At 51.2% G+C, this 16,568-nt stretch overlaps 1 long non-coding RNA gene across 1 annotated transcript; it reads left to right on the forward strand.

The window, feature by feature from the left end:
• Positions 1-971: 971 nt before the first annotated feature.
• On the forward strand, positions 972-11,511 carry LOC128772690 (uncharacterized). The gene is made up of 3 exons (XR_008416848.1): positions 972-1,108; positions 10,030-10,152; positions 11,172-11,511. It is a non-coding gene; the product is annotated as an uncharacterized LOC128772690 (long non-coding RNA).
• The last annotated feature ends 5,057 nt before the right edge of the window (positions 11,512-16,568 follow it).

The following is a 16,568-nucleotide window of genomic DNA, read 5'->3' on the forward strand; positions in this document are numbered from 1 at the left end:
TCAGTATGGACCCCTCTGGACCGGCCCGGGCGCAAGTCCCCCCAGAGCGTGGCCTGTGGGTGCCCTCTTCTCCGAGGCAGACTTCCCCTCATTTGTGCACCCTTTTGGGTTTTCGATCAGAATAGAACGGAGGTCTGGTAATATGGAGAATATGTACATGCATATTTTTATAGACATGCGATAAAACTGCCGTTTCACCCAGAATTAGAATGCGCTGAGAGATTAAAAAGAGAAGGAAGGAAAATTGGAAGTTAATTGCTGCTTTACGGCAGAGTAAGGAACGGAGAATCGCGTTACGATCCGTCCTCCCTGAATTACAAAATAAACGGGATAAAACTTCGTTATTTTCTCTACGCAGACTCAACTGTGGCATTGAGAGGCTCTGGTAATTAAATTTGATTGGAGCCAGATTTATAAAACAGACTGTGAGCTGTTGGGGACAAGGCCTCTGTACTGTTCACCTTCCTCTTTGCGTAAATGCTGGCTAGTTGATGCCTTGATCTGGTATGTGTAACGGAATTTGGAAATAATTGCCTACGGGATGATCAAAATGGGATTTTACTTCTCTTGATGATTCTAAGATTTGTCTAAGTAAATCACAGCCGAGCAAAAAGCACGTACGTAGCTGGTAAGGGATAGCGTCGTACAGCAGGATTTGGTTTTAAAATTTTTTAACGTTTATTCGTTTTTGAGAGACAGAGACAGACAGACCGTGAGCAGGGGAGGGGCAGAGAGAGACGGAGCCACAGAATCCAAAGCAGGCTCCAGGCTCTGAGCCGTCAGCACAGAGCCCGACGCGGGGCTCTATCCCACGAACCGTGAGATCATGACCTGAGCTGAAGTCAGATGGTTAACCGACTGAGCCACCCAGGCACCCCAGGATTTATATTTAAGCACTAGAGATAATATTTTTGTTAAGGCTCTTACAAAATTAGTCATAAAAAAAAGCTGTTTCCCCTCTCGGTGAACCGCAAGGCCACCGCTCCGTGGATGTGTGAAAAGTGGTGCATTCACCTGCTGGGTTTCGGAAGGATCTCCTCCATCAAGGCAGACAGACGGGCGCAGCACGGGAGAAGCCGGAGGCTGCTCCCATCGTCCAAAACAGCAGGTAGGGAGCAGGAAGCGGCTTTCTGGGACGGCAGGAGGGAACACGGACCGGAAGGAAAGAAGGGGACAAATCCGGGTTGACAGAGTCTGTGTCGAGGCAGGGTGGGAGCAAAGGGGAAGGTAGTGTGCTCAGGGTGGCAGCTTGGGGAAAGAGAAAGGGAAATAGAAGCGAGGGGAGAAGTGCACACGTGGAGAGGGGCATCCGCGGACGAAGCTGGCCGAGGGGAGGCTGCAGCAAAAGTCACTCCCCAGTCCGGGTCGGAGCACAGGGAAAGACGGAGGAACGGGTATGTGGGGAGGGGCCTGGACACTCAGCTCCCTGTTTCCGCTCCCAAGTATCCCTTGACACAGGGACAGTGTCCTAAACATCATCATCCACGTAGCAGGTGCCAATAAACGTCCTGCACAGAACAGAACAAGACCGATCATTCCAAAACTGGCATTTAACTGAGCAGCTACTATGGGCCACGCCCTCTGCCGGGCACCCGGCGCATGTCACTTCGCTGAATCCGTAACCACTAGCGTGTGTGAGAGAGGTTATCTATCCTTCTGTCATGGATGGGAAAAATAACCCTGAAGGAGATTAGGCCATTTTATTCATGGCCCAACATAGAGGGGTGTTGCTGCATCTAGAAAGTACTCGTGCCAACAAGGACAAAAGCAGGAGACTCGCACGGCGCTCTCAGAGTCCGAAAACGACCTGACGCATCTTCTCTCCTTTGGTTTCGCCGCTTACCTAGTGGAACAAGCAGGTCATGTATTAATACCCCGGTGGGCAAAGAATGAGCAAACTGGGTTGAAAATTAACTGAAAGTCACATCGCCTGGGACACGGGCCAGGACCGGGGCCGCAGCCAGATCTCCCGAGGCCCTGACCGACGACCTTCCAAACGCCGTGAGGGTGACGGGGGAGAGCTGGGGTCCGTTCGTGAATGGAAGTGGGGTGGGGGGGTGGTTCTCAGAGGAGCAGAGGTGAATAGGGTGAAAACGTACATCTTCCCTTTCATCTTGTATTAGGTGACGTCCCCCTGGGCGTTGGAGCAAATCAACTCCCCCATCTCTGCAGAATAACGAAGAGATTATTATAACAACTGTATAATATATATATATACACACATATATATATTATATTATATATTATATATTATATATCATATTATATATTATATATTATAATACACACACATATATATATTATATTATATATTATATATTATATTATATTATATATTATATATTATAATGCACACACATATATATAAGTATTATATTATATGTTATATATATTATATATTATATATTATATATTATATATTATTATAATATTATAAGTATATATATAAGTAGCGTATATGTAATGCTTCTATTGCTGCACCTTGTATGAACATAGTATTGGTGACAAACATGTGGGGTGTGTGAGTCACAGAGGCCGTCGCTTTGACGGAGGCCAGTTGTCCGCCGAGAGGAAGGCACTCTGGCTGAACAGCCTCAGTTTCCAGGGCACCCTCTGCCCGCCCCGGAAGCGCCAGGCTCCCCATCCCCCTCCCCCGTACTTCTGGGCCTCGGGGCTCTCCTGCTTGACCTTCAGCGCGACAACGGGTTCAAAGTCGCCAGCAGGCAGACGACCGCTGGGCGGTTTCCTTCTGCTCACTCCTTCCGGGCTCCTCAGAAACCAGTGCCTCCCGCGGTGGTTTCCCCAGGCCACCTGAGACTGCGTTCCCAAGGCCAGGGTCGCCGACAAGGAGAGCCACGGGGCTCCCCGGTGCACCTGACAGCCGTGACCTGGGCGTCCGTTACCACCTGCTGGGCTGCAGCCCGCTGAAGGGGATGCGCGTCCCTACCCCTTCCTTTAAGCTCCACATGGTCCCCTTGCCCCGGGGCCCAACCAACCCCTCTCTCCCATTTCTTCAGGCAGGAGGTGTTTCGTTCTAGACACCACACCTCGGAACTGATCAAGTCACCCCAAATGAAAAGGGCGGCCGCAGATATGATCCCCTTGGTGCCTAGACCCAGACCCTTCGGTCCCCGAAGCTCCTTGGGGTTCCCTGTGGGGCAGCCCAGGGGCTGAGGATGTGATATGAGGAGGCTCCTCCTTTGCCTGCTGTCGCTGGGTTTTTTGGGTGACAGGCCGAGCCCATTCATGTGTCTCTGGATCTGCTCTTTAAGCTCCCTCCCTCTGGGGCTCCCCTTTGCCTCGTCGCAGGATCCCTGCAGTCAGCCTCCTGCCCGGTCCCTGCTGCCCCATATCTGGCACCTGCAGTGCCCAGAAGCCAGCAAGAGAACCCGGATGGAGGCCGGCAGGGCTCCCATGTGCAAAGAGCCATTCACCCTGCCATTAATCAGCTCATTCACCAGCCCCGTCTAGAAACATATGCCGATGCCTTCGCTCTGCCAGCTCCCTTGCTGGACCGTGGGGCCAAGATGACTCATGGTCTCTCGTCCCAGACCTCATCCCAGGGGATTTTCCTACCAGGAGTGTCTTGGTCCATTCCAGCATAATCCCTTTGCGGAAACAGTGCGCTGGGCACGAGTCAGAGATCGACATTTTAGTGGATTTTCTCTCCCGGAGGTATGGGTGGAGGAGATCTGAAATCAACCCCCTTCAAACCAAATGGCCTTGGATTCTGCCCGTTCAAGTTTCTTCATGAATCACGGGCCCTCCTCAACCCTTGGCACGGATCTCAGGAGGCACGTTCTGCTCCCCGCTGAGGGGTTGCCAGGAAGGAAGGGGAGGTGAACTCTTATCTCCCGCCCCGAAAGCATCTACACAGCCCGTTGGCCGTTCTGGTTCCCCACCCTGCAGAGACCTGGGTCAAAGGTCGGTGTCACACCCGAGTACGGACACCCTGCCACTGTGCCTGGAAGCTGTCCCATCAGCCTCGGAAATGTCTCCTCTCCCACGTCATAGTGAGGTTCACAGCAGGTGCGGGGCCCTGTTTTCCAGATCAGGCCCCTCTCCCACCTCTCTTCTCCTGGGCACGGGTGTCGCTCTAAGGTCAGCTATTCTGAGCCTCCGGCAGAGCACCTGCCACTGGGGCCAGTCCTGCTGGGCAACCGGGAGTGGGGGATGGGCAGCGGGTCCAAATGCCTCCAATGAGAAGCGTCAGGTCCCGCTTCGACGATGTCTCTCCCAAGGCTGAGGACCCTTAGTCTCACCTTAGGGGCAGGGTTTCCTCCTCTTCCTTGCATGCCCCCTGTTCTCTGCCTCCTGTCCAGCTGTTTTTCCAGCCTGTGCAGCTGCCGTCTGTCCAACCCAACTGCTTTTGCGGGACCGGACATGTTTCTTTCTTTGCCTTCTCTTCCCTCGTGGCAGCAGGCCAAGCCACAGAAGCCAGCAGCAGTCGCCGGCTACTCCAGCCGGGGTCACTGCCCGGGGCCTTTCCTCCTCCGCCACCTCAGGGACAAGCTCTGCCATTTCAGCTTCTGTCTCATCTTCAAGGCTCCCATTGGAACCGCCTGGGGTCTTGTGTTAATTTTGCCCAGTGGAGAACAAATCCTTCTCTGCGAGGCAAGCTCGAAGACTTGGATGGGGAGAGGGGGTCTGCGTAAGGAAAAAACACGGTCTCTGTTTCCCATTCAGTTGCTTTCTCCCTTAAGGTTTTCTACCGGCTTCTCCAATGGCCCCACGGGTTCGGCTTGTTGACCTGGAGGGGGACCCCCTCCCCAGCCCCCCACTGGCCTTCCCTGGACCTGGTGGGATTCTTTGTTTGAAGGGTCCGGCCAAGAGTATCTTTCCCCTCCCGCTGATGGAAATCGTGAGGTTTCTGGATCCCTGCCTTGTCTGTAACCTAAGGAATTCTCATCCAGGAGCAATTTTTACACACACGCGCGTGCGTGCACGCACACACACACGCACGCACACGCCAGCAAGGAACATTTGGCAATGTCTGGAGACAGTCTCGGTTGTCGCACAGGGTGGGGGGATGCTACTGTCTTGTCGTGGGCGGGAATGCCACTAAACATCCCACAGAGCCCAGGCGGCCTCCTCAACAAAGACGGCCTGTCCCGAGATGTCAGTGGTGGCCAGTTTGAGTGTCCTCGCCCTAAGGACTTCGATGTCAAGGGATCTATAAGGTTCTCTGCAGCCTAGCAGTCTGCGAGACCCTATCAACCTCTCCCCTTACCCCTCCTGATTTCAAGCTCTCAGTCTCAAGTGCTTGGGGTTGATTATCCAGTCAAGTGTGTAATTTCAGACAGACTCAGAATAGTAATACCTAAGGAAAAAATTTGCATTCACCTTAAAGAAAAAGATAACTCCTTTATACACATTGTGGCATATGTTGTGTGTTTTGTATTTGGACGGCACCTGTCAATTCAATTTGTGTTTTTTGTTTTTTGTTTTTTTTTTTTTTAGTCTCTCCAGTTGTATTATAGAACTTGTTGGGGGCATTTCGTTTTTCAAACATTTGTGGACTGCTGGGTGAAGAAGTCCCGAGCAGCTTAGAAAAAACGTCTTTACCAAACCTCCATAATACAGTTATACCTCCACGGAGGAACATGTGATTTTCTTTAGTACTATAGCTCAAGTAGAGGAAATATTGACCTCTTTAAAGGTAAGGCATTTTACATCAGCAAATGTATTCAAGGAACGAAAATGAACCTTATCTCCCCGTGAAGGCTTTTACAAGATTTCCCGATAGAGAGGTGCTCTCCTCTCCCCTTGTCGACGCAGCTGGTTATCTACAGACTTGAAAGTAATCAAATTGCCTTTCTCTACACCTTTGCCTCTCCACTCGAAATCCTTGAATCCAGATTAACCTCTGGAGCGAAGTCAGATAATCGACATCTGAAAACTTGGAAGTCAGAAGCCAATTCCTCAGCCAAACGCAGGGCCCACGGAGCCCAAAGGGAAGAAGAGGTCAGGAAAGCGTGCGTGTGTGAGCGTGATGGCCTTGTATGCGAGTGTGGGTGTGTCGGGAGGGTGGGTGGCCGCAGGAAGTGGGGGGATCCATCGGGAGGGGAAGGAAGGGGAAAGGAAATAAGCCGGAAGGGAAAGACAATGGCGAAAGAGGAGCTGTGACCAGCCGGTGGACAGAAAGGCAGAGGAGGGGGTGGAGGAAGAGAGAGGGCAGCACAGGGGAGCGGGGTGAGGGGCCCGGAAGACGTGCGTGTGGCACGAGCAATTCCACACTCTTGACTTCTGCAAAGCAAAACTTTAAATAAGAAAAGCTATGAATCTCTTCCTTGCAAGTTTCTTGATCCCCGAGTGCGGGACCGATGGGCAAGCCAGAAAGGTGGAGACACGGGGAGCAGGGCGTGAGGGCCGCAAAAGCGCATCGTTGGGCCCAAGCGCGTCCTCCTTGCAGCAGGGTTAGGACCCTGGCCCCCAGCAGCAGGGCCCCTCCGGGTTGTGTCTGAGGAGCCCCACCCCCTTGCCCCCCCATCCCCATGAACTGCTGGGTTCCTTGGGTGCTCACATTGAGGTCAGATCCCTCAGCCCCCAAGAACTCCTTCCTATGGGGCTCCCATGCCGCCATCTTGCCCGCCCCCAAACACGCCCTGACTCTCAGCTCCTTTGCCCCGCTTGTTCGCCCCAGGCTTTTTCTCCAAGACACTCGGTCTCCGCCTCCCCAGGCACCAGCCGCCACGGGGTTCTCTTTCCCTCCTGGAATGGGAGACGCTAGGGGCCCATAAAACCCTCTTCCCTCTGGTTTCTGATTCTTCGTGGCACATCACCATCTGAGGAGTCTCCTTTGGGCCACAGAATCCCCGTCACAGTAAACCCCCGAGGAGAGGTTCCTGCGACAGACCCCAGGCAGTTCAGTCGATCCTATGGCTTCCTTCACCCCGGGCGCCCAGCCCTTCCCGCTTCTCTCCCCTCTCTGCCACTTACCTCGCAGCCAGCCAGCAACCGGCTCTTTAAGAGCTCGTCTTTGATCGCGCCTGCCCATGCCACACTCCTTAGTCCCAGATTTTTGTCCTCTCCCCCCCTTTTTCCACAGTAAAAGTTTATAATGAGAATACAGGTGCGAAAGTACTTAACCAGCATAAATTGGGGGAGAGTCGTGTCACACGGTGGGCCCGTCTGGGCCTTTTTTGGCAAAGAGCTGGTCCCCGTGCACGGGCCACTGAGGAACTGGCTGTGCTTATTCTTAGACTCGTGGTGAAATTCATCGCTGCACTCGTTTATTCTCGCATCAGCATCACAGGTATAGACTAACGGTTAAAAGCTACGCAGCCTGCTGTTGCTTGACCACACGCTCGTAAGAGACCTGAGAAGGCCCTTGCAGAAAACCTCCTCACTGACCCACTTCTAGTCCGTGCGGCTCTGCCCCATCGTCCTGGGGGCCCAGCCCCTTCCCAGGGCCCTCCCTGGCACAGTCTCTGTCCAAACGCTTACTGATGTGCAGTCCTGGGAGACGCACACGCGCATGTCCCTTCCAGAGGCTACTTGGCACGAGCAGTAAAGGTAGCTGATCGCCTCCAGCTACCACATTCTGGGGATCTATGGCAACATTCCTGCCAAGGCCCAAGGCTGTCCCGGGCCAGTGTCACGGAGGCGCTACAGCTTTGTTATTCCCGCCCGACGCGAGACCCCTCTGATAGGAAATCTTTGCTACACCACTCTCCAGCGGTCTCCTTCCTTCTTCCCCCACCTCTGCAGGGGTCAAGTCAGCACTGGGGTCTCCAGGCTGCCCACTGAGCCTGCTCCCTCTCTCCTTCATCCTTCACAGGACTTTCCCTCAGTAAATATCTTGCCCGTCTAATTCTGTCTTACTAACCGCTTCTTAGAGGGTCCAAACTAACACAGTGACTACCGGGAGTGACCCAAGGAGGCAGACAAGAAGATGGGGTCTTGGGGCTGGATGATGCATGCCCAGGCTGGCACGGAGGGCCCCATCTCCGGGGACGTGTGGACACAGGACTAGCTCAAGGTGGCTGCCTAACTGGTAACGATTTCGCGGGTAGTAATCTGAGAAAATGTCTCAGTGGGGGCGTTTTCTAGATGTTACAGTGGCTTTTAGAAGCCCACAGAACGAGATGGCCCATGCTTAGCTGAACGACGGGGATATGCCTGAGTTGCTTTGGTGAACAGTAGAGGAAGGGAGACAGAATGCTCAGGGAGGTGGGTGTGCTGGAGGAGACATAGTATACAAGGAGAAAGGCCCACCCGAGGAGTGGGTTCCACCGGAAGGCCCGGTGGGCCCACGATTCACCGAGCTCACCAGGAATAAGTTGACGGCAGAGGCACCAACAGGAAATGATCGCTGGTGGCTCTTCTCCATGGCCCGAGCTGACCACAGGTGAGGCGCTCACAGAGCTGGTCTCGTTAAAGGAGATTTGTATGATGGAGGCCCAAAAGAACAGAGGCCAGTGGTAGTGCCTCCCAGGATGCCGGAGTTACGGCAATCCGCAAGGCCAAAGGGGCCTCGACCCACAGGGAGCTGTGGAGCTGGCTCACAGGGCATCGGGCCCCGAGGAGCAGAACCGATCAGCAGCCAATGACGGGCCTGCCAGACATCTACAATCAACAGAAGGCAAGAACGAAAGAGTAAGAGGTCGCCAGTGATCACCCAAATAAAAAAGTCATGATCCTTCTTCCAGTTCCGAGACCGGAACCGACTTTCAGACCCAGAACCCAAGGACCGGAGAAGGGACCTTGCACACCACGGCTAGTATGTACTGTAATGATCCCTTCAGTCCTCCCCCAAAGACCTATGAGCAATACTCCAGTCACCGTTCACGGGCCAAGGGGGAATGCCCACACCTTGCAAGTGACGGTGAACACAGGATTTGAGTTGTCACTGATACTTGGACGCCGGAAGCTTCATCGGGACCTCACTGTTATGGTATGGGCTCACAGGGACCGTGTAACCAGTGGAACTCTGGCTGAAGTCCACCTTGAAGCTGGTCTGCTGAACAGTGGACACATGTGGTGGTCATTTTCCCAGTCCCGGAGATCACAGTTGGGACCAATATACTTGTCAGTGTGAGTCACCTGTATTAGTCTCCTATTGCTGCTGTAACAAATTGCCACCAAAAAAATAGCTTAAAATGACAAAAGTGCATTATGTTATAGTTCCGGAGGTCAGCTGTGCAAAACAGGTCTCACTGGGCCAAAATCAAGATGTCGGCAGTGCTGTGCTGCTTCTGAAGTCTCTGGAAAAGAATCCATTCCCTTGCCCTTTTTAGCTCCCGGAAACCACCCACATTCCTTGGCCTACGACTCCTTCCTCATCCTCAAAGCCAGAAGGTGCATCCCTCCAGCCTCCCCTCGGTCCCCGCCCCTCCTTCTCTAACTCTCCTGCCTCCTACTTTCCTCATAAAGACCCTTATGATTATATTGGGTCCACCCAGAAAGTCTAGGATAGTCTCCCGTCCTCAGGGGTCTGAACTCAGTCACATCTGCAAAGAAAGTCCCTTTTGCCTTGTAAGGTAACATCATCCTAAATTCTGGGGATTAAGATATGAACATCTTCAAGGAACCACCTTTCTGCCTGGCATCCCCCAACCCTGAGTCCCTAGCCTGTAGAGCGAGTGTTGTCATGGTGAAGAGGGTCAAGTAGAACCCTCTGAAATTGTTCCCTTAGCAGTTCATCAAAAACAGTATTGGATCCAGGGACAATTCCAGGGATCTCAGGGCAACAGGGTTGGAGACCCTATCATATCTAGGTTTAATTCACCAGCACGGACCTTCCAAAACCTAAATAGATCCTAGGGAACAACTATAGACTCCCACAAGCTCAATGAAGTACTAACCTTGGTTGCATCTGCCCTGCAGATTGAGGCATTATTGCTAGAACAAATTAATAAAGCTTTGGGTCCAAGGTATGCTGTCACTGATTTGGCAAATTCATTATTTTCTATTCCAACCAGAAGCAAACATCCAAAACAGTTTGCATTCCCAAGGTTCAGACAACAGTATTAATTTACAGTTTGCCTCGGGGCCATGTTAACTCTCCTGCTCTCTATTGCCATGTAGTCTTAAGAGATCTGAAGAACTTGGGCGTCCCACGGAACACCACCCTGGTCCATTACATTGATGACACCACGCTGATCAGACAAACGGATGATCAAAACGGATCAAAAAGGACGAACAAAACGGGTGGGTACTCTGGAGCCTTAGTAAGAGCCTTGCAATCCCAGGGTGGGAGACAAATCCTATAAAGATTCAGGTCCCTGCTCTTTTGATAAATTTTTCGGAGTCAAGATGCCAAGGAAATACTGGGATTTTACCTCCAAAGTAAAAGACAGATTGCTACATCTTATATTAGCCACCTAAAGAAGGAAGGTAGACCTTTTGGGGTGCCACATCTAGGGACACTGCCCTGGTCCATGTACTGGTTGACACAGAAGGTCACAGCATCAAGGGCAACTCAGAGCAGAAAAGAGCTTTGGGCGGTCCTGCCACGCGGGCCAATCTGGCAGACCGTATGATGTTGGACGTGTCTGGGGTAGCAGAAGGCGCAGCGTGGGGTTCATTGCAAAGGCCCATTGGAAAAATCATAGGCAGGTCTCAGGGGTACTGGACTTTCGAGAAAAGCTCACGATGTATAATTGGACCCTGGTAGAGAAAGAGTGCTTGATTACGGAACATCAGGTGAACATGTGTCCATAGCTGTCCGTTACGAGCTGGGTTCTCCAAGTCATAAAATCAGACGCGCTCAGCAGTAGTTCAATGGTAGTTGAAAATGACCGACCCAAGACTGCGCCTGACAGGACCAAGGGGCGCGAGACAGGTGCATGAGTGGGGAGCCCAGGTGCCCAAGCCCCCCACCACAATCTTCCCAGCTCATAGGGGCCCCATATGACCAACTGAAGGGGGAGAAAAGGTCTAAGCTTGGTTCACTGCTGGGTCAGCTTGGCGTGGGGACACAAGCTGAAAATGGACAGCTGCCCCATGAGAGCCACATGCAGGGGTGGTCCTGAAAGGCAAGGTAGGGGGAGCAGTGGCCAAGAGGAAAACATCCAAACTCCTGAGCAGGGGCCAGCGGTCCGTCTTGCCGCCACAGGACCCAAAAGGAGGAGGGTCGGAAGGTTGGAGCCCAAGAAGTCTTGGCAGAGAGGCACGTAGTAGATGAACATGGAAATGGGCGAAATACATGGTGATTTTTTATCGCCCAGGAGTGCCCACCAGAAAGCGTCCACCGTGGAAGAGGTGGCCAGCAACCAGCTAGAAAAAACGACTGGGCCAGTTGGCTCTAGCCAGCCTTCGTCATCGGCCACCTCAAAACTGGCACAGTGGGTAATGGAATGGAGCGGCGGAGGCTCTTCATGGACCCATCTTCCTGGACTCCCACTGACCATGGCCGGTCTCGTCGTGGCCACCTCTGAATGTCCAACCCGCGTCAACAGAGCTCAACACTAAGCGTAGGGACAGACACTCTTCCTTGAGGAGACCAACAGGACGCAGTGGCAAGGTGACTATTTTGAACCCTTCCGTCCTCAAAGGGTCGGCTACTCATCCTCTCTCTGGGCTTCAGGGTCCCATTTCCTGTCACAGACCAGTCCTCACTCAGCTCAGACGGATCTATTTTTTTTAATGTTTATTTATTTATTGGGGGGGGGGCAGAGAGAGAGAGAAAGAGAGGGACCCTGAGCGGGAGAGGGCCAGAGAGAGGGTCCCAACTAGGACCCACGCTCAGTGTGGAGCCCAACACGGGGCTTGATCTCACGACTGTAGATCTCCACCTGAGATCGATCAAGAGTCGGACGTGTAACCTACTGAGCCACCCAGGTGGCCCCCGGGCTCAGCTGTTGAAATAGTTCTGCTATTTTTGCAACATTTACCGCCCCCCCCCTTCGTCTTTTATCTTTTGTTCAAGATGACACTAAGCACAGCTAATAAAGTTTGGTTTCCCCACCACGCGGACGGGTCTGGCCAGCGAGAGGTGGTCCGTGAGTGAAAAGGCAAAGGCTCAGTAGGAAAGTGCCTCTTTGTGGTCCCCTCGGCCCTTCCCCTGGGCCTCACCCCTCTCTTCACGAAAGGATTACAGAAAAGCAGCCTGGGGGGTTGAGAAGCCAGCTCGGGACCCTGAGGCACCAATCACATAACTTGGTGGAAATAGCTGTAGCCCCTGGTTATGTCTCTGAGCCCCCAGACCAGCCCGGACCTGCCTACTCTGGGGCCATCCATACGTAAATCCAAACTCTGCTTCAGCCACTATGGGAGTCTTAGAGGCTGAATTCCGTCCCCTGAAACAACATGTATTGTGGTCCTAACTCCCAGCGTCTCAGAATGTGACCTTATTCCGAGACAGGGTCTTTACAGAGGTCAAGTTAAAATGAGGTCATCAGGGTGGGCCCTAGTCCAGTATGACTGGTGTCCTTATAAAAGGGGGAAATTTGAGTGCAGAGACACACGGAGAGGGAAGACGATGGCAAGAACCGCGGGAGAAGACAGCCGTCCATCTGCGAGGACAGAGGCCCGGAACCGGTCCTCCCTCCCAGCCGTCAGAAGGAGCCGGGCCTGACTTCTCGCCTCCAGAATCGGGAGACGGCACGTTCCTCTTATGTAAGGCCCTCAGCCTGAGGTCCTTTGTCCACCCGGGCAAAGGGATACAGGAGGGTTTTGTGTTATTTGAAACTGGACGTGTCCCCGAGGACGCGGCCAGACAGCCTCCGGCTCCGCCCCTCCCCCGCATCACCCCACAGGTGACCTCCACAGTCATCTGATATGATCCAGCGTTTGGAAAACTCTCCCTGGTCCGGGTGGCTGTTCAGTGAGCTGCACACGTAGCCACTACATTGTATTCAGACTTAAAGAGCCATCGAGAACCTCGGGACAACCAGGGAGATTCTCAGAGGCCTTAGCAGGAGGCAGGGGCTTGCTTCCTTCCTCTCACGTGGGGGCATCCCCTTTTTTTTTTTTTTTAGTTTATTTACTTATTTGAGAGCGAGAGTTGGGAGGGGAGGAGAGATAGGGAGAGAGAGAGAATCCTAAGCAGGTTCCATGTTGCCGGCATGCAGCCCAATGCGTGGCTCGAACTCACGAAACCATGAGATCCCGATCTGAGTCTAAACGAAGGGTCGGACGCTTAACCGACTGAGCCACGCAGGCCCCTGGGGGCATCCCGTTCTTAACGGCTCAACCTGCCTGTGGTTGAGCGGACTGCCCGTGGCCGTGACTGCCCGTGGCCGTGACTGCCAGTGGCCGTGACGCTATCAGAACCTGATTTGATAAGCGGCCCAGGGGGATGTGTTTCTTCATCCTTCCCATCCCGTGCGCCAAAACCCTGCAGACTTTTCTATTTCAAGAAGCTCCTAAGTTTGACTGATTGCCTCTGGAGGTTGGTTTGGATGCAATTCCAACCATTAAGGAAGGATTAATTGGGTTGCCCTGGAAGGGACTTCGTTCTGGTTTCCAAATTCAATATGTGGCCGAGTTCTACCGAGAACTCGCACTCCTGGCCTACCCACTCTTGTAGTGAGCTAGCTGGCAGGGCCCGGCCTTACCAAGCAGAGGGCAAGGTATTGTGGCAGTAAATCCGAAATCCCATGCCTCCCAGCATGTCCTCCGTCCCCACCTTCTCATAAATTTGTGAGGGAAATGTAAGGTGGTTTTTCTCCCTAAAAGGGAAATATGGATTGGAGGTTTTCATTCATTTTGATCTTGGCTTCGGAGCGGGGTTCGGAATCCGACTGGCACGCCGTCCTAGCTGTGTATTAATGAAGACTGAGCTCTTGAAATTAAACTTTTATGACAATAACATACTGATGTACAAGCTCCTACAAGAGAAGATCTAAAATACTGCTACTAATAATGCATAGATCTTAAAAGCTTCCTGGTAACAACTGTCGGTCTTTGATATTTAATTAACCCCAGCCAGATCCAGTATAACACAGGCTGTTTAGCAAGTCCTAATAGTTACTAATAAAATAGTCATGTGTTTATTTATTCCTTCCCGTCATTTAGATGCAGTTAGCAATGCTTTTTTGTTCTCGGTTATCACATGTCCTGAGTCTGGGGGTCAGATGTGCTCCCATTAGATGCACAGCATGGCTTACTGTGCTTTGGTGGATAAACCCACTTACAGGTTACCTTGTGAGTGGTCCTTACCCTGACACACGTCAGGGTCTACACCAAGCCTATCCATCGTGCAGCGTTTGGGGAACGCGTTCAACGTGTCTGCCTCTTGTTCCCAACATCTTGTATTTCGGGGCTACCTGGTTTTGCTCTTCCTTGTAATTATTGTTTGCTGATTATTTGCGTCTCCTACGCTTTGGCATTTAATCTTCCTTCTCATCTTCGAATTCTCTTCTAAAGTGTCACTATTATTTTTCCCCTGGCTTCCACAGCTTAGCTGTCGTCAGAAAACTTTCGGGCCAATTTTTAGAATCTACACTTGCACGCTTGTTAAAAATCTTCAGCCTTCGACTGCGTAAATCAATGCTCAGAAACACAAGATTTGTATTAAAAAAAAAAAAAAAGCACTCTGGGGCACCTGCGTGGCTCAGTCAGTTAAGCGTCCGACTTTGGCTCAAGTCGTGATCTCACGGTACGTGAGCTAAAGCCCCGCGTCAGGCTCTGTGCTGACAGCTGGGAGCCTGGAACCTGCTTCCCATTCTGTGTCTCCCTCTCTGCCCCTCCCCTACTTGTGCTCTGTCTCTCTCTTTCATAAATAAATAGCCATTAAAAATTAAAAGAAAAAACACACTCTGATTCTCTGTAGTGATTTTAGAATAGGTGGCAAATGTTTAACCTGAAATGTGGAATTTCTGAACTTAATTTAAAAAAAAAAAAGTGAAGCAAGTGAACCCTCATAAAACACACAAACAGAATGTTTGCCTGTCACTCATTAGGATCAGTATATGTATAAATCGACAGTGGAGATTTTCAGATAATCTAATTGTATACTCATTGGTTGGAACAATTATGTAAACGCCACACTCAGAAGAAAGCTACGAAACATTTTCAAGCTACACACGCGCACACGCGCACGCAACTTTGAATGAAAAATGCAAGCACTTTGGGTCTCATTCTTGACACTCACCTGTTTATAAGACTGTCTGGCTGTCTTAGCTTTGCTTCCAAATGCATAATTTGCCCCTTGGAAATGGGCTTTATAATGTACATAATCAAGATAAACCTAAAGCACATTGTTTCAAGTTGTGTACAAACCACGTCCCCGTCTTCCTCTTGAAGAGCAGCTCTTTCCTTATTTGAAGTTCACCCACAACGCACTCAGCCATTCCCTGGGGTTTTTCCTCGAGCTCCCGCGAGAGCCCGGAAGGTGAGCCTCGGAAGGTTTGATTATCACTCAGAATATTACTGGGCACAGGCACAAAAGCTTCTTTTTCCTGGACTGGCTTTTTTTCCTATCTACCCTCCCCTGGTGGGAAAAAATTCTGTGATGGACAAAAATGTATAAAAAAAAAAAAAAAGAGGGACATGACTTCGAATAGCCTGGTTCATAGAGACAGAAAGTAGGAGAGTGGTCACCAGGAGCGGGGGAGGGAAGTGATACGGAGTTTCCATGTGGGCAGGTGACAAAGTTCTGGCGATGATGGTGGGGGTGGTCGCACAACACTGTGAATGTACTTAACGCCACTGCCTCGTACGCTAAAAAATGGTTAAAATGTAAGTTTGGTGCTGTGCATATTTTAACACAGTCGTTTTGTTAAACAGGGGGACATGTTAGTAAAATAACACCTAGACATTATGCTCTGAGACAGTGTTAGAAGGTTTGGCTGTCTTGTCGACGCTGCTCTCTGTAGACTCAGACACGCTCTCCTAGACTGCCGCACAAGTGTGCCTCCCACCAGTAGGGGGTATTAGAGCTGCAAGGACTTCAGGCTTCTGCACCGTGGAGGAAACAACCAACAGATCTAAAAGATGACCTACCGAATGGGAGAAGATGTTTGCCAATGACGTATCCGACCAAGGACTGGAATCCAAAATATATAAAGAACTTACAAAACTCAACACCCCAAACGCCAACAATCTCATTTAAAAATGGGCAGAAGACAGGAAGAGACACTTCTCCACAGAAGACATCCAGATGGCCAACAGACACACGAAAAGATGCTCAACATCGCTCGTCATCGGGGAAATACAAATCAAAACCACGATGAACTATACAACCTCACCCATGTCAGCATGGCTAAAATCAACGACACGGGAAACAACAGATGTCAGTGGGGACGTGGAGAAAGGGGAACCCTCTTGCACTGCTGCTGGGAGTGCAAACTGGTGCAGCCGCTCTGGAAAGCAGTGTGGAGGGTCCTCAAAAAGTTAAAAATAGAACTACCCTATGATCCAGTAATCGCACTACTGGGTATTTACCCAAAGTATACAAAAACACTAATTCGAAGGGATACATGCACCCTCACGTTCACAGCAGCACCATCTATAATAGTCAAACCATGGAAGCAGCCCAAGGGTCCACTGACTGATGATTTGGTATATCTGTATCTGTATTTACATCTATATCATCTATATCATCTGTACCTATATCCATAGATATAGATATAGATGTAGATCTCTAATGGAATATTACAAAGCCATCAAAAAGAATGAAA

Source organism: Panthera pardus, unplaced genomic scaffold (assembly GCF_024362965.1).
Source record: "Panthera pardus isolate Hobbes unplaced genomic scaffold, ASM2436296v1 HiC_scaffold_23, whole genome shotgun sequence".
NCBI classification, from domain to species: domain Eukaryota; kingdom Metazoa; phylum Chordata; class Mammalia; order Carnivora; family Felidae; genus Panthera; species Panthera pardus.